Genomic DNA, 26,698 nt, shown 5'->3' with positions numbered 1-26,698 from the left:
CCCTCCTAGTGTCCCACACTAACCTCCCCCTCCTAGTGCCCCACACTAACCTCCCCCTCCTAGTGCCCAACACTAACCTCCCCCTCCTAGTGCCCAACACTAACCTCCCCCTCCTAGTGCCCAACACTAACCTCCCCCTCCTAGTGCCCAACACTAACCTCCCCCTCCTAGTGCCCAACACTAACCTCCCCCTCCTAGTGCCCAACACTAACCTCCCCCTCCTAGTGCCCAACACTAACCTCCCCCTCCTAGTGCCCAACACTAACCTCCCCCTCCTAGTGCCCAACACTAACCTCCCCCTCCTAGTGCCCAACACTAACCTCCCCCTCCTAGTGCCCAACACTAACCTCCCCCTCCTAGTGCCCAACACTAACCTCCCCTTCCTAGTGTCCAACACTAACCTCCACTCCTAGTGCCCAACACTAACCTCCACTCCTAGTGCCCAACACTAACCTTCCCTCCTAGTGCCTTACACTAACCTTCCCTCCTACTACTTAACCACACCTCCTAGTTCCCCACACTAACCTCCCCTTAGTGCCTAACACCAACCTTCCCTCCTAGTGCCCCACACTAACCTCCACTCCTAGTGCCTAATACTAACCTCCCCTCCTAGTGCCTTACACTAACCTTCCCTCCTAGTGCCTAACCACACCTCCTAGTTCCCCACACTAACCTTCCCCTCCTAGTGCTTATCACTAACCCCCCCCCCCAATACCCAACACTAACCTTCTCCTAGTGTCCAACACTAACCTTCTCCTAGTGCCCCACACTACCCTTCTCCTAGTGCCCCACACTAACCTTCTCCTAGTGCCCAACACTAACCTCCCCCTCCTAGTGCCCAACACTAACCTCCCCCTCCTAGTGCCCAACACTAACCTCCCCCTCCTAGTGCCCAACACTAACCTCCCCCTCCTAGTGCCCAACACTAACCTCCCCCTCCTAGTGCCCAACACTAACCTCCCCCTCCTAGTGCCCAACACTAACCTCCCCCTCCTAGTGCCCAACACTAACCTCCCCCTCCTAGTGCCCAACACTAACCTCCCCCTCCTAGTGCCCAACACTAACCTCCCCCTCCTAGTGCCCAACACTAACCTCCCCCTCCTAGTGCCCAACACTAACCTCCCCCTCCTAGTGTCCAACACTAACCTCCCCCTCCTAGTGTCCAACACTAACCTCCCCCTCCTAGTGCCCCACACTAACCTCCCCCTCCTAGTGCCCAACACTAACCTCCCCCTCCTAGTGCCCAACACTAACCTCCCCCTCCTAGTGCCCAACACTAACCTCCCCCTCCTAGTGCCCAACACTAACCTCCCCCTCCTAGTGCCCAACACTAACCTCCCCTTCCTAGTGCCCAACACTAACCTCCACTCCTAGTGCCCAACACTAACCTCCACTCCTAGTGCTTTACACTAACCTTCCCTCCTAGTGCCTTACACTAACCTTCCCTCCTACTACTTAACCACACCTCCTAGTTCCCCACACTAACCTCCCCTTAGTGCCTAACACCAACCTTCCCTCCTAGTGCCCCACACTAACCTCCACTCCTAGTGCCTAATACTAACCTCCCCTCCTAGTGCCTAACCACACCTCCTAGTTCCCCACACTAACCTTCCCCTCCTAGTGCCCAGCACTAACCTTCCCCTCCTAGTGCTTATCACTAACCCCCCCCCCCCCAATACCCAACACTAACCTTCTCCTAGTGTCCAACACTAACCTTCTCCTAGTGCCCCACACTACCCTTCTCCTAGTGCCCCACACTAACCTTCTCCTAGTGCCCAACACTAACCTCCCCCTCCTAGTGCCCAACACTAACCTCCCCCTCCTAGTGCCCAACACTAACCTCCCCCTCCTAGTGCCCAACACTAACCTCCCCCTCCTAGTGCCCAACACTAACCTCCCCCTCCTAGTGCCCAACACTAACCTCCCCCTCCTAGTGCCCAACACTAACCTCCCCCCTCCTAGTGCCCAACACTAACCTCCCCCTCCTAGTGCCCAACACTAACCTTCCCCTCCTAGTGCCCAACACTAACCTCCCCCTCCTAGTGCCCAACACTAACCTCCCCCTCCTAGTGCCCAACACTAACCTCCCCCTCCTAGTGTCCAACACTAACCTCCCCCTCCTAGTGCCCCACACTAACCTCCCCCTCCTAGTGCCCAACACTAACCTCCCCCTCCTAGTGCCCAACACTAACCTCCCCCTCCTAGTGCCCAACACTAACCTCCCCCTCCTAGTGCCCAACACTAACCTACCCCTCCTAGTGCCCAACACTAACCTCCCCTTCCTAGTGCCCAACACTAACCTCCACTCCTAGTGCCCAACACTAACCTCCACTCCTAGTGCTTTACACTAACCTTCCCTCCTAGTGCCTTACACTAACCTTCCCTCCTACTACTTAACCACACCTCCTAGTTCCCCACACTAACCTCCCCTTAGTGCCTAACACCAACCTTCTCTCCTAGTGCCCCACACTAACCTCCCCTCCTAGTGCCTAATACTAACCTTCCCTCCTAGTGCCTAACCATACCTCCTAGTTCCCCACACTAACCTTCCCCTCCTAGTGCCCAGCACTAACCTTCCCCTCCTAGTGCTTATCACTAACCCCCCCCCCCAATACTCAACACTAACCTTCTCCTAGTGCCCCACACTACCCTTCTAGTGCCACACACTAACCTTCTCCTAGTGCCCCACACTAACCTTCTCCTAGTGCCCCACACTAACCTTCTCCTAGTGCCCCACACTAACCTTCTCCTAATGCCCCACACTAACCTTCTCCTAGTGCCCCACACTAACCTTCTCCTAGTGCCCCACACTAACCTTCTCCTAGTGCCCCACACTAACCTTCTCCTAGTGCCCCACACTAACCTTCTCCTAGTGCCCCACACTAACCTTCTCCTAGTGCCCCACACCAACCTTCTCCTAGTGCCCCACACCAACCTTCTCCTAGTGCCCCACACCAACCTTCTCCTAGTGCCCCACACTAACCCCCTCCTAGTGCCCCACACTAACCCCCTCCTAGTGCCCCACACTAACCCCCTCCTAGTGCCCCACACTAACCCCCTCCTAGTGCCCCACACTAACCCCCTCCTAGTGCCCCACACTAACCCCCTCCTAGTGCCCCACACTAACCTTCTCCTAGTGCCCAACATTAACCTTCTCCTTGTGCCCAACACTAACCTCCCCTCCATGTGCCCAACACTAACCTCCCCTCCATGTGCCCAACACTAACCTCCCCTCAATGTGCCCAACACAAACCTCCCCCCTCCTAGTGCCCCACACTAACCTTCCCCTCCTAGTGCCCAACACTAACCTCCCCCTCCTAGTGCCCAACACTAACCTCCCCCTCCTAGTGCCCAACACTAACCTCCCCTCTTCCTAGTGCCCAACACTAACCTCCACTCCTAGTGCCCAACACTAACCTCCACTCCTAGTGCTTTACACTAACCTCCACTCCTAGTGCCTTACACTAACCTTCCCTCCTACTGCTTAACCACACCTCCTAGTTCCCCACACTAACCTCCCCTTAGTGCCTAACACCAACCTTCCCTCCTAGTGCCCCACACTAACCTCCCCCTCCTAGTGCCTTACACTAACCTCCACTCCTAGTGCCTAATACTAACCTCCCCTCCTAGTGCCTTACACTAACCTTCCCTCCTAGTGCTTAACCACACCTCCTAGTTCCCTACACTAACCTTCCCTCCTAGTGCTTAACCACACCTCCTAGTTCCCTACACTAACCTCCCCTCCTAGTGGTCCAACACTAACCTTCCCCTCCTAGTGCCCAACACTAACCTCCCACTCCTAGTGCCCAACACTAACCACCCCCTCCTAGTGCCCAACACTAACCACCCCCTCCTAGTTTCCAACACTAACCACCCCCTCCTAGTGTCCAACACTAACCTCCCCCTCCTAGTGCCCAACACTAACCTCCCCCTCCTAGTGCCCAACACTAACCTCCCCCTCCTAGTGCCCAACACTAACCTCCCCCTCCTAGTGCCCAACACTAACCTCCCCCTCCTAGTGCCCAACACTAACCTCCCCCTCCTAGTGCCCAACACTAACCTCCCCCTCCTAGTGCCCAACACTAACCTCCCCCTCCTAGTGCCCAACACTAACCTCCCCCTCCTAGTGCCCAACACTAACCTCCCCCTCCTAGTGCCCAACACTAACCTCCCCCTCCTAGTGCCCAACACTAACCTCCCCCTCCTAGTGCCCAACACTAACCTCCCCCTCCTAGTGCTTAACACTAACCTCCACTCCTAGTGCCCAACACTAACCTCCACTCCTAGTGCTTTACACTAACCTTCCCTCCTAGTGCCTTACACTAACCTTCCCTCCTACTAAACCACACCTCCTAGTTCCCCACACTAACCTCCCCTTAGTGCCTAACACCAACCTTCCCTCCTAGTGCCCCACACTAACCTCCACTCCTAGTGCCTAATACTAACCTCCCCTCCTAGTGCCTTACACTAACCTTCCCTCCTAGTGCCTAACCACACCTCCTAGTTCCCCACACTAACCTTCCCCTCCTAGTGCCCAGCACTAACCTTCCCCTCCTAGTGCTTATCACTAACCCCCCCCCCCCCCCCCCCCCAATACCCAACACTAACCTTCTCCTAGTGTCCAACACTAACCTTCTCCTAGTGCCCAACACTAACCTCCCCCTCCTAGTGCCCAACACTAACCTCCCCCTCCTAGTGCCCAACACTAACCTCCCCCTCCTAGTGCCCAACACTAACCTCCCCCTCCTAGTGCCCAACACTAACCTCCCCCTCCTAGTGCCCAACACTAACCTCCCCCTCCTAGTGCCCAACACTAACCTCCCCCTCCTAGTGCCCAACACTAACCTCCCCCTCCTAGTGCCCAGCACTAACCTCCCCCTCCTAGTGCCCAACACTAACCTCCCCCTCCTAGTGCCCAACACTAACCTCCCCCTCCTAGTGCCCAACACTAACCTCCCCCTCCTAGTGTCCAACACTAACCGCCCCCTCCTAGTGTCCAACACTAACCTCCCCCTCCTAGTGCCCCACACTAACCTCCCCCTCCTAGTGCCCAACACTAACCTCCCCCTCCTAGTGCCCAACACTAACCTCCCCCTCCTAGTGCCCAACACTAACCTCCCCCTCCTAGTGCCCAACACTAACCTCCCCCTCCTAGTGCCCAACACTAACCTCCCCCTCCTAGTGCCCAACACTAACCTCCCCTTCCTAGTGCCCAACACTAACCTCCACTCCTAGTGCCCAACACTAACCTCCACTCCTAGTGCCCAACACTAACCTCCACTCCTAGTGCTTTACACTAACCTTCCCTCCTAGTGCCTTACACTAACCTTCCCTCCTACTACTTAACCACACCTCCTAGTTCCCCACACTAACCTCCCCTTAGTGCCTAACACCAACCTTCTCTCCTAGTGCCCCACACTAACCTTCCCTCCTAGTGCCTAACCACACCTCCTAGTTCCCCACACTAACCTTCCCCTCCTAGTGCCCAGCACTAACCTTCCCCTCCTAGTGCTTATCACTAACCCCCCCTCCAATACTCAACACTAACCTTCTCCTAGTGCCCCACACTAACCTTCTCCTAGTTCCCCACACTAACCTTCTCCTAGTGCCCCACACTAACCTTCTCCTAGTGCCCCACACTAACCTTCTCCTAGTGCCCCACACTAACCTTCTCCTAGTGCCCCACACTAACCTTCTCCTAGTGCCCCACACTAACCTTCTCCTAGTGCCCCACACTAACCTTCTCCTAGTGCCCCACACTAACCTTCTCCTAGTGCCTCACACTAACCTTCTCCTAGTGCCCCACACTAACCTTCTCCTAGTGCCCCACACCAACCTTCTCCTAGTGCCCCACACCAACCTTCTCCTAGTGCCCCACACCAACCTTCTCCTAGTGCCCCACACCAACCTTCTCCTAGTGCCCCACACCAACCTTCTCCTAGTGCCCCACACTAACCCCCTCCTAGTGCCCCACACTAACCCCCTCCTAGTGCCCCACACTAACCCCCTCCTAGTGCCCCACACTAACCCCCTCCTAGTGCCCCACACTAACCTTCTCCTAGTGCCCAACATTAACCTTCTCCTTGTGCCCAACACTAACCTCCCCTCCATGTGCCCAACACTAACCTCCCCTCCATGTGCCCAACACTAACCTCCCCTCCATGTGCCCAACACAAACCTTCCCTCCATGTGCCCAACACTAACCTCCCCTCCATGTGCCCAACACTAACCTCCCCTCCATGTGCCCAACACTAACCTCCCCTCCATGTGCCCAACACAAACCTTCCCTCCATGTGCCCAACACAAACCTTCCCTCCATGTGCCCAACACAAACCTTCCCTCCATGTGCCCAACACAAACCTTCCCTCCATGTGCCCAACACAAACCTTCCCTCCGTGTGCCCAACACTAACCTCCCCTCCGTGTGCCCAACACTAACCTCCCCTCTGTGTGCCCAACACTAACCTCCCCTCCATGTGCCCAACACTAACCTCCCCTCCATGTGCCCAACACTAACCTTCCCTCCATGTGCCCAACACTAACCTTCCCTCCATGTGCCCAACACTAACCTTCCCTCCATGTGCTCAACACTAACCTCCCCTCCATGTGCCCAACACTAACCTCCCCTCCATGTGCCCAACACTAACCTCCCCTCCATGTGCCCAACACTAACCTCCCCCCCCATGTGCCCAACACTAACCTCCCCTCCATGTGCCTAACACTAACCCCCCCCCCATGTGCCCAACACTAACCTCCCCCGCCCCCCATGTGCCCAACACTAACCTTCCCTCCATGTGCCCAACACAAACCTTCCCTCCAGGTGCCCAACACTAACCTCCCCTCCATGTGCCCAACACTAACCTCCTCTCCATGTGCCCAACACTCATCCCCTACAGGTGCCCAACACTAACCTTCCCTCTGGTGCTGCTAGTTTTAGCCGATAGCCTTAATAGATGATGGGCTATTCTATTGCTTCCCTACATAATATCTGCTTGGCTACTTCTTTTGTATTGGCATCTATTATAAGCCTGTCGATCCCCTTACCCAGATGAACTGACCTGGGGTTATACTTCTACCCACCTATGCAGTGATTCTCTGGAAGACCATTTTAGTTTGTGGTTACCCCCTTCATTTTTCTAATACTAATTATACTCATTTTAATCAACATACTGCACTGTACAGACTCTTGCTGTGACTTCTATTTTTGAGGTCCTTGCACTACCACATCTCTCTGTGCTCTGATCTACTATAGCAGCGATGGGTATCAAAACTTTGCACTCGATAGGTTATCTACCACGAATGGCGAGATGAAGATGTTATTATACGCCACTCCTGAAAGGACTCTTGCCGGGATTCACACTGTTTGCAGGAAAGAACATTAACCAAACATTCGACAAGCTCCCTTTTTGCAGCTCTATCTCCGGTGCAACGAGTGCTTTACATCTGCAATGAATACTCTGTTGACTTATGGAATCCTATTTACTGCACTAGTGGAGTGTGTCAGGCAGTGCGAGACTGACCAATAGAGAGAGAAGAGGAGAGGTGGAAAACGAGGTAATGAAGAACAAGCAATGAGTGATGTAAGCAATGTAAGAAGAGGAAGGCAGGACTACACAGACGGCAACAGCATAATGCAAAGAGGTAGGAGGAGGTACAGAAAACGCATGGGGGAATTATGCATTCCTCTGATGAATCACAGTTCAGGCAATTAGTTTACCTTACACTAGCCCATTCCATGTAGCAGACTTTGGCAGAAGAGCTTACAGTTTGCAGTAACAATTTGCGGTACAGAATGCCTTTACAAAGCACAGAATGTGTAAGCCCCTCAGGGACAGAAGGCGATAGTGACCCAGAGAGAAATGCCAGCTCTCCCAGCTCGACATAACCATGGCAACCATTCTCCACACTCGACGTGTAGGCTAACCAGAAAATAAAAGAGAAAACACAGGAATCCATTTCTGAACACACACGGGCTGGATGATGAACAATCTGTACTTAACCCTGCTGGCTCCAGGAGTAAGCGCAGCAAAATATATTGCAACGGCTGTTTTTAGCTCGTGTGTCCGTGCAGCTTATCCTTTGACCCATAATGGCCAGTTACAGCGTGTCCCAGCACTACAACACTGCTCATCCTCTGAGAGAATACTGTCACAAGCCATCATTCATTCAGATTTCACTTATTCTATGCACTGATCCCCTCTAAATCTCTCACCAAATTATCTCTCAATCATTTAAAAAGAAAATAATTGGAACAAAGGTAGGTAAAAAGCCATTTAAATAAAAAATATGCACTTTTAATGGCTCGCAAACATTTAGTTAAATAAATGATGTGATGCACATCCTTCAAACAGTTAACAGAGAAAGGTGGACCTCAGAACATAATTTCTCAGCTATAGTGACTGATCAAAGTCTTGCAGCATAAGAGCATCAGGACCCACCTGGTTCCAAGGAGGAAAGTCCTAGGTGCAGCCTTCTCCAGCAGGGCCTCTAACCAATAGGAAAGGTCCGCAGCTAATCCTGCTGCACACCCAGGGAGACAGCCCATAGTTACATCCTCACTGCTCTCAAGTGTGACCTAGTTAGCACAGAATTCCTGTGGGTGTTGCTATGCTAAATCCTCCAGGTAACTCAGCTGCGTTTTTCACTTTAGTTAGTAAACACTTTTTTTTGTTCTTCGGTGAGAAGCATGGGAATTGTGCAGCCTGGGGATAAGCTGAGGCAGACACTATCTGCATTACATTCCCAATGCAAACTAATGGGCTGCAGGCATATTAAATTACCTGTACATTTGTTTTCCTTATTATGTCAGCGCACACAGAGCTATGCCGAAGTGTGCAGTCATAGACTTCACAATAGTCTATATTGGGTAGTCAAGTGGCCATGATGACATCAGGCTTAGTAAACATTACATGTGAATCCACTGTGTGTGTTCACAAATTCAACAAACTTTCAGAGACAGAAGCACTCCACTGAATGCAAGGGGCAGGCACTGCATTTATTCTCAATAGTGTTTATCTACAAGGAGAACGGTATTTTTAAGAATGGTTGCATGTCACTGTGAGTCATTTATAGCCCTATTTATTGTACAGCACTTATGTAATAGGTTAGTGCTTTATAAATAATGCTAATAATAACATTCCTGTCCTCCTGTCCTCACCAGTGATAATACGCTATTACAGCTGGAACATTAGTGATAACGTAATCGTTACGTCTAATTTATTCCATAAACCGCAATGAAGTTACTTGTGACAAATAAATAATTTTGTTAGTTAACAGATCAGCTGAACAAATACTCCCTTAAAGTGAACCTCCAGATTACAAATCTACTCGGCAGCACTGAAAAGGCTTGGTGTTTCTTTAACAGTTACACAGCATCAGAACTTTGTTTTTCTTTCCTAAGCCTCATTTTTAGCTGCACAGAAGAAAACTTCCCGGGCATTTTCCCCCTGATGCTGTGCAAAGCATAATGGGATTTCTATTGTTGTTCTCCTTCTGCTGTTTTGGCACAAATTTGATTTTTTAAATTTTGAACTTGAGATTTGAAGCCTAGCGTGTGCAGCTGGGAGGGGTGATCAGGACAGAGGACAGTTGGAACTGTGTCTCCTCCCTGTCACCTCTCCCTGTCACCTCCTTTCAACCAAAAAGATGGCTGCCCCCATGAAATCACAAACATTTGCCTGTTCTTTTAAAAGATAAAGGGTAAGAGATTATATTACCTATATATTTTAATTAACATAACTAATGTAACTTAAAAACAAAAGTTTGCTTTCCTAAAACAGAAAGAATTTGCGATAATTCAGGTTAGAGTGAGCTCGAGATGTCTCCCAGGCACCACTGCTGAATATATGCAAATTAACCATTGTAACCAGTAATGTAACTTAATGACAGTATGTTTGTTTAGGCTGAAGTTCCCCTTAAACCTCCCGGGCATTATGATTATTTCCAGATTTAGGGTCTAAAAGCCGTGCAATTTTTTCACCAGCTTTTAGACCCCCAAAAAAGAAAAAAAAAACACATACCACAGAAAGATCTGCAGCAGCTCCTGCATATAACTCACTCAGGCACTGGGATTACCGCTCTGAGCTGCGGCTTTCCATCCCGATCCTGATTCGGGATTACTGCTAAGGAGGTTAAAGGGAACTCCAGGTGTGAAACCTATGGAAGCTGCCGTATTTATTTCTTTTTAAACAATGCCAGTTGCCTGGCAGTCCTGCTGATCTTTCTGGTCAACAGGCTCTAAACCAGGGGTCCCCAAACGTTTTGGGTGGAGGGCCGGGTCAACATACTCCAGCCTGCTGGGGGGCTGGTGAATACATAAGATGATGTAGAAGTCTTTACGGGCTAGACAGTGAAGCATACCCAGGAGAAAACATGCTGTTCAATTGGATTCGAAACTAACAAAATTACTGCTTTCTGGCTTCCATGTGGATGGGTGGTGCCAGCACTGCTATTCCATATGTGGACCACCAATATCTATAAGTAATACATTTTCTGTGCGGGGGCCGGTAAAAAAGCCTCAGGGGGCCACATTCGGCCCGCGGGCCTTAGTTTGAGGACCACTGCTCTAAACCACCCACCTGAAACAAGCATGCAGCTATTGTCAGAATTGTCATAGACATCTGATCTGCATGCTTGTTCAGGGTCTATGGTTTAACGTATAAGAGGCAGAGGATCAGCATGACAGCCAGGCAATGTGCATTATTTAAAAGGAATTAAACAGGTCAGCCTCTATATCCCTTCTCACCTTGGGTCCCCTTTAAAATTAAATTGGGAGATAAAATTTCAATATGACCTAACTTTGCAGTGATTTATTTAACAAAAGTTATGCAAGCATAGTTATATACATTATGTTAAGTGGGTGTACAGTCTGTGGTAGGCATTAGATATAAATAAATACTACAGTAATAAGTATGCGTATACCTGTAAAACAAACACAAACACGCTGACTGGGACTATCGTGGAGTAAACCAGCAGTTCCTTTTAATTGAGAGGCATCAAGTGGAATGGGCTTTTGCATCTCCTTGGTGCTACCTAGGATGCTCCCACTGGACTTGCAGCAATCGAGTCTCCCTGTGTGTCAGCTGCAGGAAAGGCAGGGATTTCATATGGGAGAACGCCTCTTGTTTAAAGAATATCTTGATATCTTCCATGAAGCACAAGGGATTTGATCAGACCTCTCTAGATTTTACTACGGTATGCTGCAAATTTACGTATGTCACCAGCATCAATATCTACACAGTAAAGATATCTTTTAAGCACTTATCCTGTTCTGTTGTCAAGAGGCTAGATAACATGCAGAGATTGTTATTAAACACTGCCACCAAGTGGTCAAAACTGTATTGAGAGGTATTTCTTGGCTTTATCAAACACTGTCACAGAGAGCATGCAGTTAAGTTGTGGAGAAACATTACTGGGGTTTTGTGCCTTAAAGGAACCCAAAATCCCCATCCTAAAAAGCTTCTTAGTAATGGAGTTTCCTTGTTTTAAGCTTTCTCCTCTAACATGCTATTAATAAATCCAGGTGGAATACGTCTTTGTACTGCTAAAACAATTTTAGTATGGCCTACAATCCCCTTAAAAAAAGTTGGAATGTTGCGTAAAGTGAAACTAGAAATAGAATGTGATGATTTGCAAATCATGAGTTCCCCATTGAAGGCAGAGCAAAGACAATATAGAAAATGTGAAGCAGGAATTTGATTGCCAGTAGTAAGTTTCAGAATAGTGGAACAAGGGCATATTTACCACTGTGCTGGCTGCAGCACCTCTGCTTTTAACAACACTCTCTATACCTTGGTAACCAATAATTATTATAGTTCTTAAAGTGTACTCGAGGCAGCGATGTGCAAAGCTGGGAGAAGGTCCTCCAGCACCCAAGGCTGAGACACCAAAGTGCGCCCCTCCATCCCTCCCATCCCAGCTGTCACACACTAATTTCTATTAGACTAATAGGCGCCCCAGGGCACCCCCCCAAACACCTTAAGCTCAAGTTATGTGGCTTGCAGTCGCTGTCATGTATCCCTTTTTCTTATTACTCTCTGCTTCAAACACAATAGGGGAATGATAGCTGAGTGAGTTGTGTGCCCCTTCTACACTGCACCCTGAGGCTGGTGCCTCTCTTGCCTCTGCCTTGGCCCGGCCCTGGACATGTGACATGTGACATGATGAGATAAACAGGAATGTACATTGCAAAACATAAATAACCGTGCTTTTTTATTATTTTGCTACCTAAAAAAATCATTTTCAGGCATGCAAGTGACAGCTTCTGTCTTGTGAGTACCTAGTTGGCAATATAGTAAACCTCACTGATATACAAATCACAGCCATAAAAGTTTTCCTGGCAGAATACAACGTCTGAGGGCGGGGGAGAGAGAAAGGTCAATAGTTCATGTATGTTAACTCTGGGACTCTTAATAGACTGCCATTGAGCAGAAACAACAAAACATTCAATCTACTCTAAATGTTTAAATATGAAATAAAACCATGGGATATCTAAAAAAAAGGGGGGGGGTCATTTTTAGGAGTAGGAGGATAAATACAATTGTTCTCAACAGTTTATCTTCAGATCTGCACTATGAGTAAGTCAGTTTAGTATCCAGACTCTTAATACAGACAAGCCTCGACAAAGCCGACATGATCGGGCAAAACCGGACGGCTTACTGCCCTCCCGACTGCATAGAAGTTGGAGCACAGACATTGGCTCCACCAACTCATTGTACTGGCTGAATCCGGAGTTGTGCCCCTTCATACACCATCCTGCACACAAGTGGATCGGGCTAAAATGCCAACAGCTATACAAATGGTCACTCAGGAGCTACCTGCTTAGTTTACAATGGGTTTACTGCCGGATGTACGGGACTGATGTAAGCGATTAACTACCATGTCTACCAAAACTGACTGTGTGCAGGATTACTTGTGAGGACTATGGATTTATAGTGGTGGCTGACAGCCTATACTCACTCCTATATTAGAATTGACTTGCTCCCACACATACTATATACAGTAGTATTTTGGATTTGCATTCTCTAACTAATGTTGATATCTATGGATATATACATCTGGATGGACTGAATTTACAGGTGTATATACATAGATACTATATTTTTGCATACATGCATGCATAGGCCATGCCCATGTGCAAATGAGGGAGGACCCTTTTTAATTTGGGGGAAATTTAATGTTCAAGTTATTTTAACAATGGTACAATAAACATCCAACAATGCCAACAAGTTGATTATATAAGCTTGAAAGAGTATCCTATTTTTTTTTTTTAAATTGACTCTCTATACAGAGCCATGCTTTTGTAATATACAACAATGCAGTCTGACATTTGTCTAGCAAAAATAAGTAAGGTCATCCCTAAAAAAGGATGTCATCTAGATGGCAGCATTTTCTGCTCCTAAACCTGCATATATCCTACAGCATTAACGGTGCCTTCCCAAATTTGCAAGCTACTTATTCTGCATCCCCATACCATCCTTTGCATTGTAAGCAGCGGGCATACTTTGCAGTGCACTATAATCAGATATACTGGCAGTGACAAAATAAAATAATCAGATAGATACATGGGGCACAACTCTCAAGAGTTTATTATGCTTGAAGAGAATCTGAAGTGAAAATAAACTTATGATATACTGGTAATGAATTGTATGTGTAGTACAGCTAAGAAATAGAACATTAGTAGCAAAGATATGAGTCTAATATTATTTCCAGTACAGGAAGAGTTAAGAAACTTCAGTTATCTATGCAAAAGAGCTTCTCTGAGCTGAAGACAGCACACAGTTTTCTAAATATACATCAAGAAAACAGTGAAAGACTACTTCAGATAAGGTTTTACTGCAGGGGAGTTCAAAAGGTCATTATCTCTGCTCTGTTTCATAGTTTAAAATACAGAGTGTCGTTTGTAAACTGCAAATATTACAGAATGATGCAATGTTATAAAAAAGCTATATAACTGAAAATGAAAATATGAGACTTTTCTTTGCTACTAATATTCTATCAATTATCTGTATTACACGTACAGTTCATTATATCTTAAAGAGAACCAGAAACGATCATAAACTATTTATACATACCTGGAGCTTCCTCCAGCCCCATCAGCCTGGATCGCTTCCACGCCGCCTTTCTCCGCTGCCTCTGTCCACCGGTACCGGGTCCCGTCATTTCGGGCAGCCGACGCAAGTGCAGTGTGCTCCCTCCGTACTGCGCAGGGGCATGCGTAAAGAGCCGGAGGGAACCCTGCACATGCGGAAAACTGGTCACATCCAGTGGAAGTGACGGGACCCGGTACCGGCGACAGAGGCAGCGGAGGACAGCGGCGTGGGAGCGATCCATGCGGATGGGGCTGGAGGAAGCACCAGGTATATATAAAATCTTTTTTACAATTTTTAGCTAGTCTTCATCTCTGGTTCCCTTTAAAGTGAATCCAAAGTGGTTCTTGGGGGCTATATGGGACACGGAGGCATGTTCTCTGCTTCATGACATGCCTCTGTGCCCCAACACCACTGCTCTCTGCCCCCCCCCCCCCACCTCTGCGCTATAGCCCCCCGAAATTGCCAACATTGTCGCCATCTTGGAGGTAAACACAGGGGAGAGGGATTCCCTGTTCAAAACGCCTGGCAGGGGCATTCCTACAGGGTTTCCAGACTCCAGAGCCGCCATTGGGCAGCTCTCTCCCCCTGGCCACGCCTCCTGCCACTCCCTCGCCTCCCTGCACGATGGATGAGAGACACACAGTCTCTCCTTGCAGCGTTGTGACCCAGAGGTTACAAAAGTGAAAGTGGGCCATTGCGACCCACATTAGCAGCAGATAGCAGTGTTTTATGCGGCTACCTGATCCGCTCAGCCCCCCAACTCTGGCTCTCTAAGATTTTCCTGCTTCAGTGTCACTTTGAAGGACAACTAAAGCAAGAGTGATATGGAGGCTGCCATATTTATTTCCCATTAAGCAATACCAGTTGCCTGGCTATCCTGCTGATTCTCTGCCTCTAATACTTTTAGCCATAGACCCTGAACATGCATGCAGCAGATCAGGTGTTTCTGACACGATTGTCTGAGCTGACAAGGTGTTATGATCGCTTCTGCAGCGTTTACTGCTGACTGCACTGGTATTGCAAACCAAGCAGTTCTAATGTCATTACATGCATTTGCTTGCATAGTTTGGTTTGCACTTAAACTAGTTGCTGATTCCATCTGCAGTCGCTCTGAAGTTTATGACAGTTTAATATGCTTTTGTGTAAACAAACATTGTCTGCTGCAGTGGAGGGGCGGTCCCTTTCCTGCAGGCTGCATATCATTGTCTGCCTTTTCCTACTATCAGCCTGTGATTAATTACCATTCACTTGTGTGGGAATCTGCAGGTCTGCTCCCATTGGATGACCTCAGTATAAAGAACTGCTTCCTGCAATGCCTCATGGGCTATCATAGTTTCAGACTCTATCTGTTACTCTGCTCGTGCCCCACCTCGTTCCTGGTCCGTGTGGACTGCGCTGACTCCTGCGAAGGGGTCAGCGAGTCCTCCTAGTTCTGCTCTTGTTCTATAAGTTGCTACTTGCTTGTCTTGTGTCATATATTGGTTCATCGCCAATATATACGCATACTTGCGCATTTTGTTATTTTCCTTGTATTCGTGTTACGTTAATATATCAGTGTCGCTGATATATACGTACACGAACTGTTTATTTCCTGTGTTCAGTTAGTCAGTTTTCCAGCACGTTTTGGTAGTTTGCGCGTATCGTGAACACCCGTGCTGAGCTAGTTATCCTGTTCCTGGTCCTGTTTGTGGATTGCGTTCATCTCTGCGAAGAGATAACGAATCCTTCTGAATCCTGTTCCTGGTCCTGTTTGTGGATTGCGTTCATCTCTGCAAAGAGATAGCGAATCCTTCTGAGTCCTGTTCCCTGTATTACTTCAGTCTTAGTCAGAGTTCCTGCTTATGTCATATATCGGTTCATTGCCAATATATACATATGTTAGTCAGACGTTACGAATAGTTTCATTGATAGCTGTAATTGTAATACGCTAGGAAAACATACTTATTGTATATTTATCTGTGTTACGTTCATCTATCTCGATCCTGCTATTTCCTGTCTCTCCTGTCCTGTCTTTGTGAGGCACGCCATCGCCGCAACGCATTGGCTGCCTCATTCCAGTCTGTCTGGTTTTGGACGCTTGCTGTCGCTAAGTAATCGCTAGCTAGCAAGCGTTCATTCTGTCTACCTGTCCTGATCTCCTCAGTCCTGGTTTATGCGCTCAGCGCTACTTTGCGCTGAGACGTTATTACGAAAGTGTTTGTGGCTGTTCAGATCTGCACCGGCTCTGTGCACCACAATCTCCTATTGGAGTCAGTCCTCTCCTCCACTAAACTGGGGATATCCTGATCCCTTGTGCTGGTGTGTGTACCTCCTTCACGTCAGCTTATGTGTTGTATGCTGACTGTGGAGATTACACCCCCAAGCTTAACATTATGATAGCCCCATTACCAATCCCCATTGTGGGGGGGGTTCCCAGCAAAAATGACACTGTTTGTTATGGTTCCTGTTCCTTTAAGAAATTTGAGAAGCTCAATTCTGAAACAGAAAATGAGTTTTTTTCTGAATGTGCCAGGTTCCTGGCCAATCCTGAGCTCCAGGCTACTCCTGTTTCAACGTGGGCCCCCCAGCTAGTTTATGTTTTATTTAAGGGAAGATTGTTTCAGTGGGCCTACGATGTCTTGGATCATACCAATTTAAAAGAAAGACCACTGGAATTTCTAGCGTTTGTGATCCATAACTGGCTGCGCAAAACCGATTTGCCTAGCCCTTTTGATAAGCTCCTGGCAGCTTGTCAATCAGCTGCTCCTTCTACTGCCTACAAAAATAATCAGCAAGCAGATAATTGTTCTGATAACTTTTCTTCTGCTAAGGCAGCAGGGTCTAAAGCCAAACGTAAACGCTCCATAAGAAAAGCGTTACAATTAGCGGAGTCGTTGCCCTTGACGACTGCGCATCAGATCTGTAATGAGACTCCGCCAGTAGTAGATAATGAAATTCAGTCACCATTCAGGGGAGTCAAATGGACCTATGAAACTACTAATGAACTTTCATTGCTAGCCAGGGAAAATAAAGGTTCTTGTTTAAATGAATTATCTGAATATGATTATGAAGATATATTACAGAGTATTGAACAGATCAATTTATTCGTGCAGCAAGGGAAATTTGCATACACTACAGTTCAATACTTGCTACAGGTATTGGAGATCCTTAGGAATAAGAAATCGGCCAATCACCTGCTAAATAACCCAATGTATGTTTCTGCCACTAACACATTTGCAAACTATGATCAGCCGGAATGCTCAGCTGTTAAATATGCATGGGATCCTCCATTTGAGAAAGGAGAGATGGAAGCTCTGGTCTATGAATGGAAGAAAGATGCAAGTTCATTTTGTCAGTTTTACAGTGCAAAAAGTGAATTAGTATTGAATGCATGCATTAAGTCTGCTTATAACCTAATAAAAACTGGTGTGTGTGGGTATGACTTTGTGGCTCCATTGATCGATGTGTGGAGAATGATTCTGGACGATTTTTATGCAATTCAATCAGTTGATACCAGGGAAGACACACTGTCAAGTGGAGATTGTTCCACTTCCTCAGTTCCTGAGGACTCGCCTGCTTCAGCACCTTTGGCTGATTCAGCGAGTGATTCTGAGCTCCTTTTGTGTGAAATTGAAGTTCCTGTAATTCCACCCTGTACCATGGATAACTCAGTGTTACTTCCCAGTAAGACAGAAATTACTAATACTTCCTTAATCTTGCCCTGCACAAATTTCTCAGCAGAGGACCCAGAGGTCCTGCTGACTTTCGAGTCCAGCCTAGCCAGTACTCATGACTCTTTGTTTAGTGAAACAGACACCAGAAAAATCTTGCCTGTCTCTGCAAACACTTCTGCAGAAATTACCTGTGTTAATAAAGTTCAACTCCTGTCTGATCCAGCAGATGCCAATAGATGCACTACATCAGTTTCCGAGTTCCAGCAATCCTGTCTAGTAAACTCAGAACCCCAGCATCTGAATTTTCCAATTTTACAAATGAATGGTGATTCAGATGCGCAAACATTGTGTCTTGATCTTCCTGTTTCTACACCTCGCTCTAGTTTCGTGAATAGCTCAGAGCATCTGCTATGTGAACCTGAAATCGCAGAATTATTACCTTGTTCAGAAAATTTTCCAATAAATTTGCCCTGTACCATGAATTGTGCAGTAGATCTCTCCAATGAAACTCAGGTCACAGAATCATTATGCTGTCCAGCAGGTGCTTCCATGGTTTTGCCCTGCAATATGGACTGTTCAGTGATCCTGTCCAGTGAAGCTGTGGTCGCAGAGTCTTATGCTTCACCCAGTACTTTGGATACTTTAAACCCTTTAGCAGAGGAGGCTGAAGCACTGCTTACCTCAGTTGGTGTTGCAGTAATATTCACTTGTCTAGCAGCTGTTTTGGAATTACAGTCTGCTCTAATAAAACTTGATGAATTTCTGCCCAGCGAAGCAGAAGCCATTGAAATATTGTCCTCGTCAGCAAGTGTGTTAGATACCTTGCCCTGTACACAGTCTGATTTAACCAATGTTGTTGAGTCCCTCTCCAGTGTTGTAACAGCCGAGGAACTCCAGCCCTGTCCTCTGAATGTTTCAAAAGTCTTGCCCTGTAACATGGATAATTCTGACTCGCTGGAAAAAATAATAGAAATCTCAGAATTTCAGTCCGGGTTAATGAGTGTTTCTGAAACCCAGCCCTGTATCCTGGAAAATTCTGGTTCTCTGGCCGGTGTGGCAGAAGTTCCAGAGCCCCCTTCCTGTCCAGTGAGTTACTCAGTTTTGCCTAGTTCAGTGGGGATTGCTGCAATATTGACTTGTTTTGCAGCCCTTCATGAGCTCCAGTCCAGTGTATTTGATGAGTCTCTGTCTAGTCCAGAAGAAGCTATGGGAACCCTGTCTAGTTCAGTGCATACATCAGAAGATTTGCCCTGTCTTGTAAATGCCCCTGAACATGATTTGTTAATAACCCTGCTGGAATCAGCGACATCTAAGTCTGATCCTGCAGTTTTTAGTGAGAATCCAGTAACTATGAAGTCTAGTCATGATGAATTTTTTTTGCCCAGTTCTGGTTTCGGTCCTGTCTTGACTGACTTTGAGGATCGCAGTTCCTTGACATGCCCAGAGGTTTCTCTTGTGCCGGTGTGCCCAGATGTGCTTCGTATGCCAGACTGCCCAGATGTGTCTGTGTTAGCGTGCTCACGTGCTTCCCTAGTGGAGACATGTTCTGATGTTGCCGGTTGGCCTGCATGCCCGGAGATGGTTCTGGTCCCTAAAAGCCCTGATCTTGATGTTTGTCCTTGTGACCCTGACTCTGGAGTTGCCCTGGGTTCCATAGGGGTTCTTGATAGTTCTCCATGTGAGCCTAAGGGGCGTTCTGACCTGTGGGGATCTCTTTGGAGCTTCCAAGTGTTCTGGGAGATCTCTGAGGAAACTTGTCCTGGTACCTTGGACTGGTTCAACGGTGGGTTTTGTGTTGGTAGGGACAGTTCCGGTGGGCATTGCAAAGGCTTTGGCGTTTTTGGACAGTCCTTGGAAGGCGGTGGGTATCGCGCAGAGAGTTTCTTGGGGTTGTTTTCTGGAAGTCGTGGTTCTGATGGGTGTCACACTGAGGCTTGTAGTGCTGACGGGCATGGTTCGGTAGGTTCTGGTTCCAATTGGTCTAGTTTTGGTGAGACTGATTCGGGAATTTGGTTTTGTCGGACGGATCCGACCTTCATGAATTTTCAGTCAGATCAGTTTGCTGGATTTCCCACTTCTGATTTTTTGGTTTGGGTGGTTCAGGAGAAATATGTCAGTTTTCATAGGCGTCCAGAGGCCGCGTTTAAGGGAGGGGGTACTGTTATGATCGCTTCTGCAGCGTTTACTGCTGACTGCACTGGTATTGCAAACCAAGCAGTTCTAATGTCATTACATGCATTTGCTTGCATAGTTTGGTTTGCACTTAAACTAGTTGCTGATTCCATCTGCAGTCGCTCTGAAGTTTATGACAGTTTAATATGCTTTTGTGTAAACAAACATTGTCTGCTGCAGTGGAGGGGCGGTCCCTTTCCTGCAGGCTGCATATCATTGTCTGCCTTTTCCTACTATCAGCCTGTGATTAATTACCATTCACTTGTGTGGGAATCTGCAGGTCTGCTCCCATTGGATGACCTCAGTATAAAGAACTGCTTCCTGCAATGCCTCATGGGCTATCATAGTTTCAGACTCTATCTGTTACTCTGCTCGTGCCCCACCTCGTTCCTGGTCCGTGTGGACTGCGCTGACTCCTGCGAAGGGGTCAGCGAGTCCTCCTAGTTCTGCTCTTGTTCTAGAAGTTGCTACTTGCTTGTCTTGTGTCATATATTGGTTCATCGCCAATATATACGCATACTTGCGCATTTTGTTATTTTCCTTGTATTCGTGTTACGTTAATATATCAGTGTCGCTGATATATACGTACACGAACTGTTTATTTCCTGTGTTCAGTTAGTCAGTTTTCCAGCACGTTTTGGTAGTTTGCGCGTATCGTGAACACCCGTGCTGAGCTAGTTATCCTGTTCTCTCTCTCTCTGTCTCTGTCTCTCTCCTCTTTAGCTATCCATTCTCTCTCTCTCAGTTGCTTTCCCAGTTTCCTTCTCTCTACTTTCGTGGACAATCGGTGCACCTGTCTTGTTGGGAGCGTGTCGCTGTGTAGCGTCCAGTGCCGAAAATGGCAGCGCTCAGATCAGCTCTCAGGCTGCTCCTCCAGTCCCACTCTTTTCTGTTCCTACTATCAATGTATGCTTTGCTATGTTTTTTTTTTTTTTTTTTTTTTTTTTTTTTTTTTTGTATTTACGTTAAATGTACGTGTATGCTGTAACGCTCTGTTTTTGCTTTTTATTTTTGCTTTTATATTTTATACGTATGACCCATGCTTGACTGCATGTGACGCTGCACTCTGCTTAATTGTACGCACAAGCTGTAATGTTGTCCTAAGTATGCTTGTCTCACGTCTATGTATGTGCCATGCTTAACTGTATGCTATTTCTTGTCTCTTCACCAACGACCCTGTATGTGCCAAAACCAATTCCGGGTACAACCCACCGGTTGTACTTGGCGATAATAAACTCTGATTCTGATTCTGATTCTGATTCTGTTCCTGGTCCTGTTTGTGGATTGCGTTCATCTCTGCGAAGAGATAACGAATCCTTCTGAATCCTGTTCCTGGTCCTGTTTGTGGATTGCGTTCATCTCTGCAAAGAGATAGCGAATCCTTCTGAGTCCTGTTCCCTGTATTACTTCAGTCTTAGTCAGAGTTCCTGCTTATGTCATATATCGGTTCATTGCCAATATATACATATGTTAGTCAGACGTTACGAATAGTTTCATTGATAGCTGTAATTGTAATACGCTAGGAAAACATACTTATTGTATATTTATCTGTGTTACGTTCATCTATCTCGATCCTGCTATTTCCTGTCTCTCCTGTCCTGTCTTTGTGAGGCACGCCATCGCCGCAACGCATTGGCTGCCTCATTCCAGTCTGTCTGGTTTTGGACGCTTGCTGTCGCTAAGTAATCGCTAGCTAGCAAGCGTTCATTCTGTCTACCTGTCCTGATCTCCTCAGTCCTGGTTTATGCGCTCAGCGCTACTTTGCGCTGAGACGTTATTACGAAAGTGTTTGTGGCTGTTCAGATCTGCACCGGCTCTGTGCACCACAATCTCCTATTGGAGTCAGTCCTCTCCTCCACTAAACTGGGGATATCCTGATCCCTTGTGCTGGTGTGTGTACCTCCTTCACGTCAGCTTATGTGTTGTATGCTGACTGTGGAGATTACACCCCCAAGCTTAACACAAGGTTAGCGGCATACTTTTGTTCTGGTGTTATTCAGACACTACTGCAGCCAAAGACATCAGCAGGGCTGCCAGGCAACTGGTATTGTTCAAAAAGAAATAGATATGACAGCCTCCATATACTCCTTGCTTCAGGTGTCGTTTAAGAATACTTTTTTCTTACAAGATGGGCCTGCAAGGCACCGAAGTCACTTTTTAATTAACACATAAGAAGAAATGAGTGAGCAGCTGAAATTTTCCAGTTCGTTAGTTTCTGCTAACTACAAATAGCCGATATATAAATACTCTGGCATGTTGGGCTGGAACCCTCCTCCAAGACTCTAATCTGGGGGATATTTTTAACCTGGTTGGAAATATCTTAGCCCACAGTTATCTTTATGTCATAGCATGCGGTTTATAGAGCAACAAGGCAGGGTCAAACTCATCAGACAGTAAACTGAAGAATTCATGTCAAACACTATGCTCTGAATTTCACTTATATCTCTGATTTTTATAGTATGATAGTGACAGAATTATTACGTAAGTAAATGACCAGCAGCAACAGTTCGCAGAATGTTTAACTGTATTCAAGAGAAGGGGTGCAGAACTGGGCAGCACGGTGGCATAGTGGATAGCACTATCGCCTTGTAGCATTGGATCCCTGGTTCAAATCCCAACCAGGGCCCTGTCTGCATGGAGTTTGTAAGTTTTCCACGTGTCTGTATGGGTTTCCTCTGGATACACCGCTTTTTTCCAACATCCCCAAAAAACATACAGATGAGTTAATTGGCTTCTCCCTAAAACTGTCCCTAGACTATGATGAACATGTGTCTACGGTAGGGATTAGATGATGAGCTCCTCCAAGGGATAGTTAATGACATAACTATATATACTTTGTAAAGTGCTGAGGAAGATGTCTGCGCTATATGAATACTAAATAAACAATTATGATAATAATAATCATAGCCAAGCGCGTCCGGGTTTTTTTCTTACTTTCTAATAAGTTAAATGGTTTTATTAATCAATAGCTATGGAAAATGTTTACTTTTGATCATTATACATACACACACATCCATTGTTCTGGTGAAACAACATATGTCCACTCTAGAATATTGTCAATTTTTGTGGGAAAGCCAATTTATTGATCTGTAATTTTAGGATGTGGGAGGAAACCGGATTGCAGGAAGAAACACACAGAGACATGGAGAGAACATACAAACTCCATGCAGATGTCTGGGACTCGAATCGGGAACCCAGCACTGCGAGGTCAAAGAGGAACTGTCGCGGAAATCTTAACATTTAAAACACATACAAATAAGAAGTTCATTTCTCCCAGAGTAAAATGAGCCATAAATTACTTCTCTCCTATGTTGCTGTCCCTTACAGTAGGTAGTAGAAATCTGACATTCCCGACAGGTTTTGGGCTAGTCCATCTCTCCATAGAGGATTCTCAGCATAGCATTTATTCTTTCTAAAAACATTCCCTGAAAAAGATTTATACAAATATGCCAGCCAGCCTCCCTGCTCGCTGTATACTATTCTGGCAGTTGGGCGGAGCAACTGCCATTCATTAAGTGCTTTTAAAAATAAAGAAAACCCTGAGAACCTCCCTATGAGAAGATGGGCTAGTCCAAAATCTTCCAGTAATGACAGATCTCTACTTCTTTTTGTAAGTGACAGCAACATAAGCGAAAAGTAATTTATGGCTCATTTTACTCTGGAAGAAACGTACTTCTTATTTGTATGTGTACTTTAAATTTTAAGATTTTCGGGACAGTTCCTCTTAAAAGTGCTATCTTTTGATTGCTTTCAAAATACTGAAGCCAAAAGTAGATGCAGAAGTTAGTACATCCATAAAGTAAATAAAGGCATGACAACAAGGCTATGGGCATCCAAAACTCATTATTGCACACAATTCCAACACTTCTCAATGCATAACCCTTCCCTACCCCACCATCCAAACCCCAGACGTCCATCGTTTTTTGATGTCCAACCTTAACCTCCTCCTAAACATCACCCCCTTTTTGACAATAAATGAATCTCAATTAGCTAACCATATATCATAAAACTACCCTCCCATTAACAGATTGCTGAAAACTAACCTTCCTAACAAACAGCTAAACCTAACTGATCTCCACCACAATCCAACCACCACTGGCCAAAATATTTTTGGCTGGTGCTTCAGTTATGTAATAGCTGAACAACTGTGCCAATATCAGCTCCAAGGTGTTCATAACCACCACCAAATTAACCCCCACCGCCAAAAGCTCCACAAGCGCTGACATTTTGGCAAAGATTAGCTGTGCGCCAACGGCAAAATGAATTGTGCTGTGTCTGAGTAAAGGTGGCCACACACCATAAAATTTTTTAAATCTCTGTTCAATTTAAGAATTGCAATCAGTTTTTCTGACTGATTGTAACATTTCAAAAATGTGACCAATGTACCACACATGTATGTTCAATTTTTATCCAATTATGATAAAAATGATTGGAAACTGAGAAAATTGCTAGGGTGTGTGTATTAATAAATCGACAATCTAACACACACCATACAATCTTTAGAAAGATTAAAGAAAAATATCTGGCATTCTGGATCGATAAAAATTGAAGAAAACGGGAAATCCGATCGGATTTTTCAGTCGAAAGAAAAAAAAAAAAGCTTCCGATCGCTTTTATCGAATTGCAGTAAAATCAGATCGTGTGTCCACCTTAATAAAGATCTGCTGTTGCATAGCGATCATGAGGGTTAAATACAACTAGTAGCACAGCCCAAAAATATATATATTTATATTGTAAAAGTTTGTGAACTTTCCCTGGGTCATGCCAGAACACAGTGGGGCTGTTAAATGAGTGAATGTGTGACTGTTGTCGTGGAGTGAGCACCCACAGTAAAAACTGAACCCTTAATACAGACTGCCCCCTACTAACAAACAGGTTCCATTCGAGAGATTGTTTGAAAGCTGAATTTGTTTTACCATTTGTTTATGGTAAAAACGTGAACAAATGATTTTCGTTCGGACAACTCTGGATTTGGACATATGGTATAAATCCTGTGTTTGGTTGTTTTTAATGTGCTTTTAAACTACTAACAACAGTTTATACTACACTGTAACGTTTACCGTAACAACATCAATATGTAATAAAAAAACAGTGTTGTATATTTTGTACACGAAGACTGTTTGCGTCTCTGAGACATTGTAACTCGAGTCATTTGTAAGTAGTGGACTATCTATATAAGCTATTCTGTATTTACTAAAAAAATATACATTCTGAATGCATACAACTGGAGTTGTATGCATAGGACTGTAGTGGCACAAATACCGAGTCCCTATTTCCAGCAATTCCTATTCTCGGTTATGGTCCAGTTGAACACTTAGCACCTAACAAAAATAAGGTTTTAAAAAATAAATTAAAAAATCCAGTTCAGCTCTGCATGATTCTAGTTCTCAACGGTACACAAGCTGCACAGAAACACCACTGTGCATTTAACTGTCTGGAGTTTGTCTTTAAATGTAACTTTTAAGCACTGCACCATTAGTGCTTTTCACAGCCTTCCCTATGTAATTTCTAGCTGACAAGAGAGGCTGTACCCCTACGTAGGAATATTCTGCTAGAGGCACCCTATTAGGGACTTGAGGCAAGCTCTGGGCTCTTTTCCAGCTATATAGCCAATCTACTTACAAGAAGCCTTGCTGTATACTGTTTAGTCTTCAGAAAGAGCTAAAGCTCTGTGAAAGTCAGTATGAGGCCCACATGCGGGGAAAGTCTGGGATATCCAGATAAAACATACATGTAGTAATGGTAAAAGGAATTCTAAAATAAAAAAAAGTAAATCTAAAATGGAGGATATTCAAAAGGATTTTTAAGTAAAATGTTCTCAGATTACTAACTTGTAAGGATGCCAAAAGACACAAAACAGGATAACGATAATTACTCTCAAATAAAAGACACATTCATGCAATATATTGTTCATTTTGCACTCGGTTGACAAAGAGCTAAGGAGTATCCGCTGTTTACTTTATTATCCTTCACTTACTGTAGAAAAAACAGTTTTATACTAGTTTGATTACTTCATTTAAGTCTACCTATATTCTTTACACATTTTAACATTGATTGGTCAATTTCCATAGGGCGGAACATGGAATGTATGAAGAGGTATCGTTACGACTCAGCAGGCTGAGTGACAGATGCATAGCTCTGCAGCACACTACTGAAGTTTTGGTTTTGAAGAATTTCTAACATTGGTTGAAATGCTCAATATCTGCAGTGCCAATGATGTATATTTGCAGTATTTTGCAGTATAATGTTTATGTACATCTTTGTGTCCCAATTGTGTATATGCATGCAATGTGTGGGTGGTGTGTAATTGCTGTGCAGGGGGAGGAGTGCAGAATGATGTTTGGGTTTGATAGGGAGGGGAGTGTGTGTGTGTACGTGTGTGTGTGTGTGTGTGTGTGTGTGTACGTGTGTGTGTGTGTGTACGTGTGTGTGTGTGTACGTGTGTGTGTGTGTGTGTACGTGTGTGTGTGTGTGTGTGTGTACGTGTGTGTGTGTGTACGTGTGTGTGTGTGTGTGTACGTGTGTGTGTGTGTGTGTGTGTGTGTGTGTGTGTGTGTGTGTACGTGTGTGTGTGTGTGTGTACGTGTGTGTGTGTATGTGTGTGTGTGTGTGTGTGTGTGTGTGAACGTGTGTGTGTACGTGTGTGTGTGTGTGTACGTGTGTGTGTGTGTGTACGTGTGTGTGTACGTGTGTGTGTGTGTGTGTGTGTGTGTGTACGTGTGTGTGTGTGTGTGTACGTGTGTGTGTGTGTGTGTACGTGTGTGTGTGTGTGTGTGTACGTGTG

General features: G+C 45.9%; 1 protein-coding gene across 7 annotated transcripts in view; it reads right to left on the bottom strand.

Annotated features, from left to right (window-relative positions):
* The window catches only part of ZMIZ1 (zinc finger MIZ-type containing 1), a 483,594-nt gene that overhangs the window by 100,343 nt on the left and 356,553 nt on the right, over positions 1–26,698 (bottom strand). Inside the window, exon 1 of one of the 7 annotated variants that reach the window (XM_068255457.1) lies at positions 8,438–8,528. The exons of the other annotated variants lie outside the window; for them this stretch is intronic. The gene's annotated coding sequence lies outside the window, so the exon portion shown is untranslated. Of the gene's footprint in view, positions 1–8,437; positions 8,529–26,698 lie in introns of those variants that run through there. 7 annotated transcript variants of the gene reach the window in all.

The sequence above is a fragment of the Hyperolius riggenbachi genome, chromosome 10, assembly GCF_040937935.1.
Source record: "Hyperolius riggenbachi isolate aHypRig1 chromosome 10, aHypRig1.pri, whole genome shotgun sequence".
Taxonomy (NCBI): domain Eukaryota; kingdom Metazoa; phylum Chordata; class Amphibia; order Anura; family Hyperoliidae; genus Hyperolius; species Hyperolius riggenbachi.
The sequence above is the reverse complement of the archived record's forward strand: the minus strand, read 5'-3'. Positions and strand labels throughout refer to the sequence as shown.